The sequence below is a fragment of the Scyliorhinus canicula genome, chromosome 15 (genome assembly GCF_902713615.1).
Source record: "Scyliorhinus canicula chromosome 15, sScyCan1.1, whole genome shotgun sequence".
In the NCBI taxonomy this organism is placed as follows: domain Eukaryota; kingdom Metazoa; phylum Chordata; class Chondrichthyes; order Carcharhiniformes; family Scyliorhinidae; genus Scyliorhinus; species Scyliorhinus canicula.
Window position 1 is genome coordinate 17708053 of NC_052160.1, and position 17459 is coordinate 17725511.

Sequence of the window (17459 nt, forward strand, 5' to 3'; positions counted from 1 at the left end):
AATCGTGCCTCAAATAATTAATGATCTTTCCTTAGAGAAGCCTCATCAGTTTTAGTCAGTATTTTCTTAATATTGATTGAAAAACAGTTAAAGTATATGTAAGGATAATAATGACAAGAACAGTAGTAAGCTACACTTTATGGATGGACAATTTGTGCATCGTAAATATGGGCTGGAATTCTCCGGTCATTCGCTGGCGGTGGGATTCTCTAGTCCTGCAGGCAGCGCACCCTGCGCGGGTTTCCCAGGTGGCTTCAATGAGTATTCCCATTGACAGCAGCAGGAATAGAGAATCCTGACACCAGCGAACGGCGCACAACCTCCCGCTGCCAGGAAACACATGGCTGAGGTCCAGAGAATTCAGCCCATTATATTTCTTTTGCGTGTATGTTTTGCTCTCTGTATAAACTGATAATGGACTAGACCTTGACAACATTAATGTAAACATTTTTATGATCTCAGGACCAGTTTTTTAAAAAAATCCCAAATCCCAGTTATCTACTGAAATAGAGCCATAAGATTTCAGTTTGAATTCGAAGATATTTTACTATACAAGAGTCAAACAAATCAAACAATTGACAACAACATTAATGTAAACATTTTTATGATCTCAAGACTAGTGTTATTTAAAATCTGAAATCCCAGTTATCTACTGAAAGACTAGAGCCACAAGATTTCAGTTTAAAACACAAGATATTTTAGTATACAAGAGTCAGACAATGCAAACAATATATTCGATATTAAGTAAATCCCTATACTCTAAAACCCAGAATCAGCACAATTTAACATGAATTTACAGACAAATTGTGCTTGATTATAAACTGTAAATTCCATATTGAATGGCAGTTGGAGCTAAGACAGAACTTACGGATAAGCTTGGTGCTCCATTCAGCCCATGTGTCATCATTCTCAGTCACAAAGTCCTTTGTTGCTCGTTCTGGGTGAGTGTGCTTAACACTCAATTTGGCTCTGTTTCGTTACTTAGCTCTGGAGTCGCCAGGTATCGTTAAGATACCGCCACAAGTTTCAAGGTCAAGTTCAAAGCAATAAAACCATACACCAATTAGTAAGTTCAAACAAATGAGTTTATTATAATACAATTATAATCTACTCATGCACACGCTAAGATTACTAAACTATTCCTACCACTAAATAAACCAATACTTATCTTAAAGGGAACTGCCGGATCAGGGGACAAGGCCTCTTGCTCTGCACTGGTCCGCAGACTTCAGATTGGTACGGGTTAAAAAGGGGTCAGGAGTGTCTATCTCTGGTAGCGATCGTTGTGAGACACTTACTTGCCTGCGGCTGCTGTCCTAAACCTCTCCTCTCTCTCGGTCAAGGTCTTCTTCGGTAAAAGGCTGGTCGAGAGGGCTGGTCAAGAGAGGAGGGCTGGTCAAGAAGAACAAACTAAGTTTGAGACCTGTCTTTTATAGGTCCTAGGGCTTCGCGCCCTTTTGGGCGGTCCCTCTACCTGCTGGGAATCGATTGGGTCTCTTCCCGATCGATTTGTTTGAATCCCCCCAATACTGAGGCTGTCCCTCGGTTACTGGGCGAGCCTTCAAGTGCTTTGTCTTCGAACCCCGCTGGTGCCGGGGTGTCTGGTTTCTCATACACTGTTGCAATCACTTCCCTATTTGTGTCCATTGTCCCCGGGATCATTCCATTACTATGTTAACTATCCTGGAGATTGCCTCATTAGTATGCGGAATGTTCGTTTCGGTGCTGTCTGCCCTCTTAGCAGACAGAATACACATTGGCTTGGTGCAGCCTGCTTGTGCTGCAAACTTTGTCCATTTTAACCTGCAAGATTTTGCGTTCCTCCATTTTGTATTGAGGGAATGGCCAACTTCGGTGGCTACACCTTCAAAACTCTGTCTTCCTAAGAAAGAATTTCAGCTTCTCTCCTTCTAGGATTAGCCTAATTCCCAACCAGGAACAGCACACAACCCACCTAAGTTCCACGGACATGTTGTTTTGCTAAAAATGGCACACACCTGCAGAACTCCTCAACCTGGTCTGGATGGTGTAGATCCACAAATACTATCTTCAGATAACATAAACAGCTGCAGCAACTATATCTTTGCTTATTCTGAACTTTTAGATCTAGCCTCTTGCTTCTTCAGCCTGCCTGTACTGCATCAGTGGACTCACTCCTGTATGCTTCACCCGATACCTGTGTCTATGTATTTACGTTGTGTATTTTATGTTTTTCCTATGTATTTTATTTTCATGTGCGGAATGATCTGTCTGAGCTGTACACAGAACAATATTATTCACTGTACCTCGGTACATGTGACAATAAACAAATCCAACCATCAATCTCTATTGAACTCTTGCGGCTCTGTTTCCTTTTATATAGTTTCAACCATAAGTTGTGGTTTCCAATTTAATTGTCAGTCTCAGTTTCCTTGGCAACTGGGAGGGTCAGTTTCCATTTTCAATTAGGCCTTGTCACAAAAATATAGAAGCTTTTCCCACTAATTCCATCACAACAGTGTGGAAAAACCTGAATTATTTACGTCCTTGAGATGATATCACTGTGTATTGCTGTGAGCTTTGGAAGAATCTGCAGCAAGAACTTGTGTATAACCACCATAAAATGCCCACTGCAGGTGAGGTGACAAGATCTAATGTGTTTCACTTGTGTTAATCAGGGTTATTACAAGAGGGTGCAAGCCACTAATTAATAGCCTGGAGTTTGCTGTGGTAATGCTGGTGCAACTGTCATTACACTGTCATTACCTCCTTAGTGATAACAATCCTCTCAAGGTCCTCACCTGTCACAGCCTCAATTCTATCAGGCAAGTTATTTGTGTCTTCCACTGTGAAGACCGACCCAAAAAACGTGTTCAGTTCCTCAGCCATTTCCTCATCTCCCATTATTTAAACTCCCTTCTCATCCTCTAAAGGACCAATATTTACCTTAGCCACTCTTTTTTGTTTATATATTTGTAGAAACTTTTACTATCTGTTTTTATATTCTGAGCAAGTTTACTCTCATAATCTATCTTACTCTTCTTTATAACTTTTTTAGTACCTTTCTGTTGCCCCTTAAAGATTTCCCAGTCCTCTCGTCTCCCCCCAATCTTTGCCACTTTGTATGCTTTTTCCTTCAATTTGATACTCTCCTTATTTCCTTCGATATCCACAGTCGATTTTCCCTGTTTCTACCGTCCTTCCTTTTAATTGGTATAAACCTTTGCTGAGCACTGTGAAAAATTGCTTGGAAGGTTCTCCACTGTTCCTCAACTGTTCCACCATAAAGTCTTTTCTCCCAGTCTACCTTAGCTAGTTCTTCTCTCATCCCATTCTAACCTCCTTTGTTTAAGTACAAAACACTAGTATTTGATTTTACCTTCTCACCCTCCATCTGTATTTTAAATTCCACCATATTGTGATCGCTCCTTCTGAGAGGATCCCTAACTATGACATCATGAATCAATCCTGTCTCGTTACACAGGACAAGATCTAGGACCGCTTGTTCCCTCGTAGGTTCCATTACACACTGCTCTAGGAAACTATCGTGGATACATTCTATAAACTCCTCCTCAAGGCTGCCTTGACTGACCTGGTTAAACCAATTTACATGTAGATTAAAATCCCCCATTATAACTGCTGTACCATTTCTACATGAATCAGTTATTTCTTTGTTTATTGCCTGCCCCACCATAATGTTACTATTTGGTGGCCTATAGACTACTCCTATCAGTGACTTTTTCGCCTTACTATTCCTGAATTCCACCCAAATGGATTCAACCTTATCCTCCATAGCACCGATGTCATCCCTTACTACTGCCCGGATGTCATCCTTAAATAACAGAGCTACACCACCTCCCTTACCATCCACTCTGTCCTACCGAATAGTTTGATACCCTCAGATATTTAACTCCCAGTCGTGACCATCCTTTAACCATGTTTCAGTAATGGCCACTAAATCATAGTCATTCACAATGATTTGCACCATCAACTCATTTACTTTATTCCGAATACTACGAGTATTCAGGTAAAGTACACTTATGTTGGTTTTTTTACCTCTGTTTTGAATCTTAACATTTCGATCAGTAACCTCACCTAAGTTATATTTCCTCTTAACTTTCCTCCTAGTTTTCCTTGTTGTTGAACCCATATCTTCATGTAACAACCTGCCGCGTTGCTCACCATTAATGTTTTTACTTCCAGTTTTCTTCCTTTTAGTATTACTGGGCCTATTCACTGAGCTCCCCTCAGTCACTGTACCTTGTACTGTCACCCTTTTTGATTTTTGACTGTGGCTTCTCTGCCTTCCACTTTCCCCCTTACTTCCTTTTGCTTCTGTCCCTGTTTTACTACCTTCCAACTTCCTGCATCGGTTCCCATCCCCCTGCCACATTAGTTTAAACCTTCCCCAACAGTTCTAGCAAACACCCCCCCAGGACATCGGTTCCAGTCCTGCCCAGGTGCAGACCATCCGGTTTGTACTGGTCCCACCTCCCCCAGAACCGGTCCCAATTCCCCAGGAATTTAAATCCCTCCCTCTTGCACCATCTCTCGAGCCACGCATTCATCCTATCTATCCTGACATTCCTACTTTGACTAGCACGTGGCACTGGTAGCAATTCTGAGATTACTACCTTTGAGGTCCTACTTTTTAGTTTAACTCCTAACTCCCTGAATTCAGCTTGTAGGACCTCATCCCGTTTTTTACCTATATCGTTGGTGCCTATGTGCACCACGACAGCTGGCTGTTCCCCCCCCCCGCCCCCCCCCCCCCCCCCCCCCCCAGAATGTCCTGCAGCCGCTCCGAGACATCCTTGAACCTTGCACCAGGGAGGCAACATACCATCCTGGAGTCTCGATTGTGTCCACAGAACCGCCTGTCTATTCCCCTTACGATTGAGTCCCCTATCACTAGATCTGTGGGCGGCACAGTGGTTGGCACTGCTGCTTCACAGCGCCACGGACCAGGGCTCAATTCTGGCCTCAACCCTGTGGGTTCACAGGAAAGATTTTGCTGTTACTCCGATTAAGCTTGTAGCCTGAGAAGGCTCTGAATTCCTTCAGGAGCTTCATTATCCCTGCAATGATTTAGGCCAGGCCTTTGAGATTGGCCAATTAGAATACGAGTTCCCTGATTAGTGGCCCAATCGAGAACCCCTTTCTCTGTATACAACAGGGAGTGTCAGATCCTCTGCACTCCCAGTGTAAACAGCAAGCTGAATGCACCTGGTTGTTCGGCTGTTGGTTTTGTAAATAAAAGGAATTCTGGTGAAGGAACTAGTGGCAACGAGGAACGTCCCGAAGGAACCTGCTCATTAGCAGCTGCCACATATTGAGGATAAGCCACTGACAGGCAAAATGCCTTTATTTGGCAAGTTGGATTCTTTTGACCCTGCAGTGGAAGACTGGGCCCAATATGTAGAGCAGATGAAGTACTTCTTTAGAGCAAATTATATAGTTCTGGATGAAAAGCAATGGGTCATTCTGCTGACCGCGTTTGGGCCGGCAGCTTTTGCCATTATGCGCAGTCTCACTTTTCTGGAGGCACCGGACACAAAACTTTCCAGGAATTGACAGACTTAGTAAAAGAGTGCTATGACCCTAAGCCACCTCTGATCTTGTGAAGGTTCCGGTTTTACTCAGCATTCCGAGACGCTGGGGAGTCAGTCACTAACTTTTTAAGAAGATTGAGGCGATTAGCAGAGACTTGCGAATTTGGCCTGACACTAAATGAGATGCTCCAAAACCGGTTGGTGTGCGGAAGAAATAATTTGGCAATACAAAAATATTTACTAGCAGAGGCTGAGCTGTATTGCAAGCAAGCATTGCAGCTGGCTTTGTTCTCAGAAAAAGCGGCAAGCGGAGCGCATGAGTTACAGGGTACTCCGATGGAGGTAGAAGCCCACACCAGTGAAACTGAGTTAAGAGACTACCACCAGGGGTAAGCCACAGTGAACGGATCTCCAGCACTGAGTCCGTCCCTGTGGCTCAGAAGGGAAGGAGGGAGAGCAGGAGAGCAATAGTTATTGGGGACTCGATAGTTAGAGGGACAGATAGATGGTTCTGTAGTAACGAAAGAGACTCACGGATGGTATGTTGCCTCCCGGGTGCCAGGGTCCCTGACATCTCGGACCATGTTTTCAGAATCCTTAAGGGGAAAGGGGAACAGTCACAAGACGTGGTGCACATTGGTACCAACGACATAGGTAAGAGAAGGGACGGCGATTTAAACAAGGAATTTAGGGAGCTGGGGTGGAAGCTGAGAGCCAGGACAAATCATGTTGTCATCTCTGGTTTGTTGCCGGTGCCACGTGCTAGTGAGTTGAGGAACGGGGAGAGAGTGCAGATAAACACGTGGCTGCAGGGGGTGTAGGAGGGTTTCAGTTACGTGGATAATTGGAGCACATTCTGGGGAAGGTGGGACCTGTACAGACAGGACGGTTTGCACCTGAACCAGAGGGACACCAATATCCTGGGAGGGAAATTTTCTGCGGCTCTTCGGGGGTGGGGGTTTAAACTAATTAGTCAGGGGGATGTGAAAACGAGCTGTGGTCCAGAAGCCAATGTTGAGAGTAGTGAGGTACTGAGGAGGGTATCAAGGGCACAGGAGTGTACCGGCAGACAGGAAGGTGGGTTGAAGTGTGTCCACTTCAATGCAAGAAGCATCCGGAATAAGGTAAGTGAACTTGGAACGTGGATTGGTACTTGGGACTACGATGTTGTGGGCATTACGGAGACATGGTTAGAACAGGGACAGGAATGGTTGTTGGAAGTTCCGGGGTATAGATGTTTCAGTAAGAATAGGGAAGGTGGTAAAAGGGATGGTGGAGTAGCATTGTTAATCAAGGATAGTTTAACAGCTGCAGAAAGGCAGTTCGAGGGGGATCTGCTTACTGAGGTAATGTGGGCTGAAGTTAGAAATAGGAAAGGAGCGGTCACGTTGTTGGGAGTTTTCTATAGGCCCCCAAATAGTAATAGAGATGTGGAGGAAGAAATTGCAAAACAGATTATGGATAGGTGTGGTGGTCTCACCGCCCGCCTCCAGCACTTGGGCAGCAGCCACTGTGCCCCTGTGCCGCATGATGGAACATGGAAAGGGTTACGTACCGTCTCACAATGGTACCGCATCAGTACCATTTTCCATTCAGTAGCTGCAGCTGTGCAGGCCCTTCCACATGGTCCGTGTGGGGTGTGCACATTCTCAAAGATGTGCAGAGTGGGTAGATTGGCCACACTAAATTGCCCCTTAATTGGAAAAAAATGAATTGGGTACTCTAAATTGAAAAAAAAAAATACCCCAGCCCCGACCACAATCTTTTTTAGGACTGGTGATATACTACAGAAAGTTCATACTGAACAGGGCTTCCATCCTGGACCCCCTATACCAATTACTAATAAAGGGGCAAGCCTAAGAGTGGTCTGCCCGCCAACACAGGGCTTTCAAGAAGATAAAACAACAGCTCTCCTCGGAAAACGTCTTGGCACACTATGACTCCAGGAAAGAGTTATTAAGGGTTACTTAATGTTGTATTCTTTGGGGGTTGTATTTGAATTGATGATTGCTGAGATGTTCACTGTATATTTCAAAAAGGTTAACTTGAGTTCATAGAATGAGCATTGTTTTGCTTTAAAGATTACTTTTCCATTTCTGCTGTACCACACCTGTAGAGTGGGCCGTGTGTTCCCCATATCACAGTCTATTAAAAGTTGTGGGTCAGGTGAAAAGCAGCCACACAATATGCTCACCCCTCACTGTCTTTAAGTTCACTAAGCCAATCCAATATATAGACTTTTATCCCGGACGAGCCCCCAATTTGTTATGGGCCAGGGTTTAGAAAACCCCAAAGGGTTGGAGTCCAGTGGGGATTTTATTAAATACTGTTTCCCCTCTCACTGATACGGCTGCTCCACACAACAAATGAAATGGCCACAGGACATGTGGGTATTACTGAATCAAACAAAGCTGATAGGTCGGGCTAGTGAAGTGATTGCATCACTAATGGAGGAGGTATCTGGGAGTATGAGGAGGTGAGAAAATCCATCTTAGCTGCATATGAACTAGTGCCTGAAGCCTACAGACAAAGGTTTAGAAATTTAAGGAAAGAATTTGGTCAAACATAGGTGGAGTTTGAAAGGATCAAACAGAGTAATTTTGATAGGTGGATAAGGGCTTTGAAAATAGACAGAACGTATGAAGCTCTCAGAGAAATTATACTTTTGGAGGAGTTTAAAAATTCAATTCCTGATGTAGTGAGAACTTATGTGGAAGAGAGAAGGTTAAAACTGCGAGGTTAGCAGCAGAAATGGCTGATGAATTAGTTCATAAATCAAAGCTTGGTTTCCAACATCAGTTTCAGCCTGTGAAGGATAGAAACTGGGGACATGAGAAATACTGAAGTGGTAAAGGTAAAGGTGATCTGATGGGAGATAATAAGGAGAGTGTACCTCAGATTAAAAAAGAAATCCAGGAGGGTGGAAAAGAAATGAAAAATTTCAAATGTTTTCACTGCAATAAACTAGGCCATGTAAAGTCACAGTGTTGGTGGTTGAAGAAAAGCACTGGGAAGGCTGATGTGATAAAACAGGATAAGACAGTGGGGGTTTGTAAAAGTGGTAAAGGAAAGCCCAAGTGAAGCGAAGGAGTTGCAAAAGATTGTACAGCCTGATCAAGAGGTGATTGATAAAAAGGTTCCAGATCTCTTTAAAGAATTTTCTTGTGTGTAAAGTTTATTCATGTGTATCAGGAGGAGCAGGTAAAGAAGTCACAATTTTAAGAGCTACGGGAGCTAGTCAATCTTTAATAGTAAGAGATGAGGAGTTATGTAGTTTGGGAAGAATGTTGCCAGGAAAGGTGGGAATATGTGGAATTCAGGATGAGAGGAGTAGTGTTCCGTTATATAAGGTAAGGTTGGAAAGTCCCGTAAAGAGTGGTGAAGTGGTAGTAGGAGTAATAAGGTATCCTGTCCAGGAATACAGTTTATCTTGGGTAATGATATCGCTGGATCGCAGGTGGGAGTGATGCCTACTGTGGTTGATAAGCTAGTGGAAAATCAGACAACTGAATGTTGGAGGATGAATATTCTGGGGTTTTTCCAGATTGTGTAGTAATAAAATTGCAAAGTCACAGGTTAAGGCAAGAGGAGAAATCAAAGAGTGAAGATGAAGGTGAAGTGCAATTATCAGAAACGATTTTTGACCAGATGGTTGGAAAAGAACAAGAACAGGTGGAGGATGAGGTGGATATTTTTAGTTCAGGAAAATTGGTGGAGTTACATCCTAAAACGGATGTATCAGAAAGCATACACGGAAGAGGAATCTGAGTGTATACCAGAAAAGTGATGTCTTGATGAGAAAATGGAGACCTTTACATATGCAGGCGGATGAAAAGTGGGCAGAGGTTCATCAAGTAGTATTGCCAGTAGGGTATAGAAAGGAGGTGTTGCAAATTGCACATGAGGTACCAGTGGGAAGCCATTTGGGAATAAGGAAAATTCAAGCTAAAATCCAGAAACATTTTTATTGGCCTGGACTATATCAAGATGTAATTAAGTTTTGTCAATCATGTCACACATGTCAACTGATAGGGAAACCTCAAGCAGTGATAAAGCCAGTGCCCTTAATACCCATTCCAGCATTTGAGGAATCTTTTACAAGGGTCCTAATTGATTGCATAGGACCGCTTCCTAAAACAAAAAGTGGGAATCAATATCTTTTGACGATAATGGATGTGTCTACTAGGTTTCCAGAGGCCATTCCAGTACGTAATATTACAGCTAAAAAGATTGTGGAGGAGTTACTTAATTTCTTTACTAGATATGGACTACCCACAGAAATACAATCGGATCAAGGATCAAATTTTACCTCAAGGTTATTCAAAGAAGTTATGGATAGGTTAGGAATAAAACAATTTAAATCAACTGCGTGCAATTTAAATCAATCGCAGGGAGCGTTAGAAAGGTGACATCAGACATTAAAGACAATGTTGAGGGCTTATTGTCACAATTATCCAGAGGATTGGGATAAAGGAATTCCATTCGTACTGTTTGCAATTAGGGATGCATCTAATGAGTCAACCAAATTCAGTCCTTTTGAACTAATTTTTGGTCATGAGGTAAGAGGACCACTTAAATTGATTAAGGAAAAATTGGTGAGTGAGAAATCGGAAATTACATTATTGGATTATGTGTCAAATTATAGGGAATGATTAAATAGAGCAGGTGAATTGGTTCGATAGCATTTAAAAGTTGCACAAAATGTGATGAAAAGGGTAGCGGACAAGGAATCCAAAGTTTGTAGTTTTGCCAGTGGAGATGCTTAAAAGGTACTTTGAAAGGGAAGGACAGCAAAAGGAGGAGGTTTTAATGATTCTAACTCAAAGTGACGAACCAAATCCAGATGACTGTGAATTTGACATACCTCAAATTAAATTGGAAAATGAGGATGTTCTTAAAAAACTTGGGATAAATTGTTGAGTTACCTTCCAGAGGAAAAACGAACTGACCTGAAAGAGTTATTGATATCACATGGGCAAGTTTGTAGAGATAAATTGGGAAGTACTAAAATGGCTATAAATGATGTAGATGTGGGAAATGCTGTTCCAATAAAACAACATCCATACAGACTTAACCCTTTAAAATTGGCACAGGTTAGCAAAGAGATTGAGAGTATGCTTAAAAATGGCATAATCAAGTGGGTTGCAGCCAATGGAGCTCACACATAGCGATGGTACCTAAACCAGACTGTACCCAATGTTTGTGTGTGGACTATAGAACGGTTAATGCAGTTACAAGAACAGACTCTTATCCGATCCCACATTTGGAGGATTGCATTGAGAAAGTGGGACAATCAGCTTTTATTTCCAAATTGGATTTACTTCAAGGTTACTGGCAGGTACCTTTGTCCGAAAAGGCAAAGGAGATTTCAGCTTATGTGACTCCAGGTGATATGTACCAATTCAAAGTTATGCCATTTGGCATGAAAAACGCCCCAGCCACATTTCAACTGTTAACTAATAAAGTTGTTTCAGGATTACCCAATTGTGCGGTATACATCGACGATCTGGTAATTTTCAGCCAGACATGAAAGAACATTTAAAACATCTGATGGAGTTATTCGATCGACTTCAGGAGGCGGGTTTGGTGATAAACCTAGCCAAAAGTGAATTCGTAAAAGTCCAAGTCACTTTCTTTGGCCGCACAATTGGACAGCGTCGAATGGTCACATGGGGTGTGAAACCAACAGTTATTGAGGAGTTTCCGATACCCTCAAGACGAAGGGAAATTATGTGATTTCTTGGCATGAGTGGATTTGATCGAACATTTGTGCAAATGTTTTGTAGCGTGATTGCTCCACTGATGGACTTGCTGAAGAAACGTCAAAAATTTCAGTGGACAGCGGACTTTCAACAGCCATTTGACAGCCTGAAGGCTGTGATAATCAATGCTCCTGTGTTGGAGAATTACAAGGAACTCTGTGATCAGATTGAATGAAAGTATCTGACTTTAAAGGACATGCCGAGGCGTAGAGAAATGGATGGATCGTGCAGAGACCTTCGTGTTCAAAGATACTGTAAATTGAGAAGGATTGCAGTTGGAGGAAGAAGAATGAAAGAAAATAGACTATTATTATACCTGTTTGCCGGTGTTGTTTTTTTGAAACTATAAAGTATATTTATTGTGTGCATCTCTTAAAGGATGATGAAAAGGTGAAAAATGAAACCCTCTTGAAGTTGATGGGTTTTTTTTCCTTGGGGGATGTGTCATGTGAGAGTACCTTTAAGAAATGAGTGTTTATCAGTGATGTCAGAGTGTGGGTGGAGCTGGGCTGTCGATCAGCTTTTACTTTCGTTTTAGGCTGTTTGCTGCAGGTTATGTTTTAGTTTTGTTTTCAGTGTTGGAGTTGAAGCCAGACAGAGCAGGTGTACTGTTGATCTCTCTGCCATGAAAAGACTATCTCTTGATCTTTTGGTGAATTTAGAATTATAAATGTTTTCAGTAGTGAATGTAAACCTGATGTGCTTCTGATAAAAGGTGTTACTTCTGTCTTCTGGATGTTGTTTGGGAATTTATTAAGGATTACTTTGTGTTGTATTCTTTGGGGGTTGTATTTGAATTGATGGTTGCTAAGGTGTTCATTATATGTTTCGAAAAGGTTAACTTGAGTTCATAGAATAAGCATTGTTTTGCTTTAAAAATTACTTTTCCATTTCTGCTGTACCACACCTGTAGAGTGGGCCATGTACTCCCCACACCACAATCTATTAAACGTTGTGGGTCAGGTGAACTTTGGGATTCTCTAAACCCTGGCTCATAACACCGGGTAGACCATGGTCGCGACTTCATGTAGAGTTTGCAGGCCCGTTTATGGGTTTAATGTTTTTTGTGATAGTAGACGCCCATTCCAAATGTCTGGATGTCTACAAAATGAACTCGGAAACACAACAGCAACTATCGAAAAACTTTGCACCTTGTTTGCAATACATGGTATCCCGGAGGTGTTAGCTACAGATAATGGATCGGTTTTCACCAGCCAAGAGTTCACAAAATTCATGGAAGTCAAATGGCATTCGGCACATAAGGACGGCACCATGCCACCCGGCATCAAATGGGTTGGCAGATAGAGCCGTCCAGACCCTAAAAGTCGGGTTGAAAAAAGTCAGCAGCATCAGTAGAGACTAATCTGTCGCGCTGCCTATTCAACTATAGAACAATCCCACACGCCACAACGGGAATAGCGGACCTACTCATGGGTAGACGACTCCGAACCAGGCTGAGTCTACTATTCCCAAATTTCGGCGGACGGAGTAGAACGACACCAAGCAGGGGCCACGACAACATTCACCGAGAAAGTCAGTTCAACGTGGGTGAAAATGTACGGGTCAGAGCTTTATACAGAAGATAACTATACATGATTTAGGGTTCCTCGCCCCCTTTAACAGGGGGGGCTCGTATTCTGCGAGGCGCACAGGGAGTGTAATCATAGCCTCTTTGCAAATCCCGTGTGGGCTATGACAGAGGATATGGGACCCCTGGGGGGAGAGAGCAATATCAGGGAAGGGGGGTGGGGTGCACCAAGGGAGAAGGAGCTCCTAGGAGCTGGAGGGGTACTCCAAATCTGAAGACGCCCCCCCCCCCCCCCCCCCTCAACCCCCATATACTTTTAATAATCTTTATTGTCACAAGTAGGCTTACATTAACACTGCAATGAAGTTACTGTGAAAAGTCCCTTGTCACCACATTCCAGTACCTGTTCGGGTACACTGAGGGAGAATTCAGAATGTTCAAATTTCCTATCAGCACGTCTTTTGTGACTTGTGGGAGGAAACCGGAGCACCCGGAGGAAACCCTTGCAAACATGGGGAGAACGTGCAGACAGTCAGTGACCCAAGCCAGGAATCGAACCTGGAACCCCAGAGCTGTGAAGCAACAGTGCTACCCACTGTGCTGCCGTGCCGCTCTAAAATTCCCACCTGAGTTGGAGATTCATTCATCTTTCTGTGCTGACCCATGCTTGCCAGACTTGAGGTTGGGTGGGAAAAGACCCTTAAGTGGTAATGAAGTGTCTATTTGAAGGCCTTAATAGGGGAAAGGGGGGGGGGGGGGGGGTTCCTTCCCCACCCAACACAGGAAATAGGAATAGGAGTAGATCATATGGCTCATCGAGCCTCCTCTGCCATTCTATACGATCATGGCTGATCTTAGGCTTCAGCTCCACTTTCCCCACTTCCTCCCAATATCCCTTGATTCCCTGAAAGACCAAATATCAGTCTATCACTGCCTTAGATGTATTCAATGATGGATAATCAACAGACCCTCTGGGGTAGAGAATTCCAAAGATTCTTAACACTTTGAATGAAGTAACTTATCCTCATCTCAGTCCTAAATGATTGACCCCCTTATTCTGAGACTATGCTGCCGTGATTTTAGATTTCATGTCCAGCAGAAACAATTTTTCAGCCTCTTAGACTATCTAATCAAGCCCCTTTAGAATCTTGCATGTTTCAATGAGATCACTTCTTATTCTTCTAAATAATATAGACCCAATTTACTCAGGGAGAATTCAACAGACTCTTCTCCCTGCCGCCCCACCTAGTGTATCCTTTTAAACAAAGTACTTCACTCAAACCTTTGAGCATAATCGAATGGACATCCCACTGTACAGTGCCTTCTGGTGATTCCTTGCTCTTCAACCCTCCACAACAAACTTTGTTTCTTTAAACAGCAGTTCCATCTTCACCAGCATTCCACTTGATTAACCCAAAAATAGCCATTTTCTTTTGCCCAGCATAGCAGCATTTGCTCCCAGTCTACCTTGGAGAGTCTGTGGACGGTATTTAATGGATCTGTTAGAGTGGAAATGTGGTGGACATTGAGGGGATGGGGCGTTAATTGGACAGGAACCAAAATCTTGGCTTCCCCCCAGGCAGTTGACATGTAGAAATTAAGTCAGTGGATTTTAACTGTGTGTCAGGTCTCACGCAGTCTGGTAGCGTGTTCCTATTTCAATACATTTGTGTCCCATGAATACTCACAATCTTAAAATATTTTCAAATTAAGTCCTACCTTCAAGATATAAGTCAGTCGTGTAGGAGAAACTCAAGCCTCATGTTTTCTCGTAATTTAAAGGTGTCATTACTGTCGCGTTTGTCCATTTGGATCATATTTGAGGTATGTGGGTGTTTTTGTGGATATCTGTAGCACAGGGGATGCAGGCAGGAGACTGCCTGTTTGGATGAAGGGTCAGAGGATGTGATTGGGTGGGGCGGGAAGTGATGGAGGAGTATTTTGATGGGATGATAAAGGGTTACAACAAAGAATGAAACAAAAGCGCAGAAAGAATGGAGGATGGAAAACCTCTGGTGTAATGCAGAACCTCCATTTGTCCAGGAGGCTCCCGCCTATACCTACTGCATTGTCACATGATTGTAGGATCCACAGATAAATAACTGACCCCTCTGCAAAATTTCACATGTATCCCGTGCCCACGGCTGACCCTTTTAAATTTTCATTTGAGTTGCATGAGTGCCGGCTGGCAATGGGACCCACATGCCACTCATTAACTTCTGGCTTGTGAGACTGAAAGCTTTAGGAACAGCTGTCTCTCCTTTGCGTTCAGGTATTAAAGATCACACCTGTCTTTGGGGCCCTGAATTAGGGGCCGGTTTAGCACAGCGGGCTAAATCGCTGGCTTGTAATACAGAACAATGCCAGCGGCGTGGGTTCAATTCCCGTACCATCCTCCCCGAACAGGCGCCGGAATGTGGCGACTAGGGACTTTTCACAGTAACTTCATTGAAGCCTACTTGTGACAATAAGCGATTATTATTATTATTTCAGTGGGGCTTGAACTCAGCCCCCCATACCCATGGTACCCTGGCTACATTGACTTGTCACTTGGAAGAGTCCAACACAATATCACACTTCCTTGAGGATGCGCATTACATCAAAAGTGTACTTTCAGAGTTCATTTACTTCATGACTTATTATTTTAACTACTAAAAGCATGGATTTGAGTTTTATCTGCCAACAGAAGCACAAATCTAAAAATATGTACTTTTGAAAATGGGAGACGCTTTTTCTTTTTTTATCTGTGCCAATATCCAATAGTTCCATGTTAACTGTAGGACAGTCCAGGCCTGATATCAAGCTCCATTTCTTCCGGCTGATCTATGTGTCTTCACACCAACCTCAAAAGAGCACTCACTAATGCAACAACATGCTTTTTTCCATTTATTTTGCCCACTATCCTTGTGACCTATCTGACCAAACTGTTGAATTCCTCTGTAGTACAGTAATCCTCTATCGTGACTTCCCTAAAGTAACTTCACGCAGGATCCTGACATCTGGCAGAAAGTGGTGTCAGTGCCTGATTTGAATGCGTATTCTGTTAGTAAAAAGCGGCATACTATGTTTTTCTTTACCTGTATATTGACAGAATAAATTTTAAGGTCCCAGTGTGGTGAAGCACATTAGGGTTCCAATGCACTTTGGTTGGACAGGTCATTTAAGATTCCCCAACTGGCTGCAGTGTACCTGATACTGTTAACAGTGATGAGCTGTAGAAATTCAACACTAATTGCTGATCCTGAGGGGCACTATAGTTCTTCCTTGTTCCACTGCAAATATGGTCAAAGAACTCTAACCTCCAATTGCTCCTAAGTTATCAGGATGCTCAAACAGTTGAAAGTCATATTTAAATCTCCTCTCTCCAATGGCAAAACAAGTACAATATCTTGCCCTGAATTTGACAAGTGAGAAATCCTCAGTAGCTTGGTTGTTGAATGGGCTCTTTAATATACATGCTGCATTCAGCGCATTGCTCCTTTGCTCTGCTGGAGCACATTTTGAATACTTGTGCTCTTCCAAATGGCCTAAGTACAAAACACAATCCTTATCTGTCTTTTTTTTGTCCTTTCAGTGTGCTTTCTAAATTTAAAAATTCATTGGGCATTGTTTAGATTCTATCTCCCTTTGTGAATCTGTAAAATGACATTGTTGAAAAGATATAGATAAATACACAGGTTTTTGGGTGGTCTCGAGAGATCAATGGTAGCTTTTTATATTTTTAATGTCGAAAATTGTGGTCGGGATTCGCCGACGCCGAAATCACGTTCAGCGTTCGACAGAGACTCCCCATTCATGACCAAATCGGAGGCGGCACCGCTTTTGCGATGCTCCGCCCCCTCCAAAGCAGCCTCAGGACATTGCCCGAGGCCCACGCCAAGATTCTCTGCGCCCAACCGGCCGAGTTCTCGACGGCATGGGTCTCTCATGGTCTCACCCGTCGGGAACTCAGCGTGGTGGCTGCGGAGTCAGTCCAGTGCTGCCAAGGTCGGGGGAGGGCTGATCCGCGGGCAGGCGGGACTTTATCAGGGATTGGGGGCACTGTTGGGGGTTGGTGCGGGATTTGCGAGCCGGCTATAGGGGGCACTATTTCACAGGCCAGGTCTGTGAGCGGCCGGCGCCATGTTGCATGGCGTGGCTGCTGCAGGCCATGCACCGGGCAATTCTCTGGGCTCTATCGGGAGCTAGAGCCGGGTGCTGTATGCTGCTGGCATGCTAGTCCCCAGCTATATGGAGGATTGGTGGCCGTTTTGCGCTGAACCTTCGGGCATGCTGGCATGAGGACATAGCGTCACAATCGGAGAATCCTAGCCCTGTATATTTTGGGAGGTCATGGGCTGGATTCTCCGGTTGAGAGACTTAGGGCTAGCTCCTCCGACTTTGCAGAGGAAGCGTCTGGTCTTACGACCAAACAGTTGCCTGCGCCCCCGCAACAATGCTTTGCCTGGTGGGGGGCTAGCAGCCATGCCACATAAAGCCCCTGGGTTTACCTGGAGGTACGGGCGGAGAATGGCCGGCTCCGCGGCCAAGCATGCGCACAGCGGCGACCTGCAAGGGCCGTGCCTTATAACATGGACCCAGTCTGCCAGATAGTGCCCCCTTGTAACCCCAGTCCACACCGAAGCCACCCTGCCAGCG

General features: G+C 43.8%; 1 protein-coding gene across 4 annotated transcripts in view; it reads left to right on the forward strand.

The window, feature by feature from the left end:
* cacna1ha (calcium channel, voltage-dependent, T type, alpha 1H subunit a) overlaps nt 1–17459 on the forward strand; it is an 806165-nt gene that overhangs the window by 441097 nt on the left and 347609 nt on the right. The gene's annotated exons all lie outside the window — the stretch shown is intronic.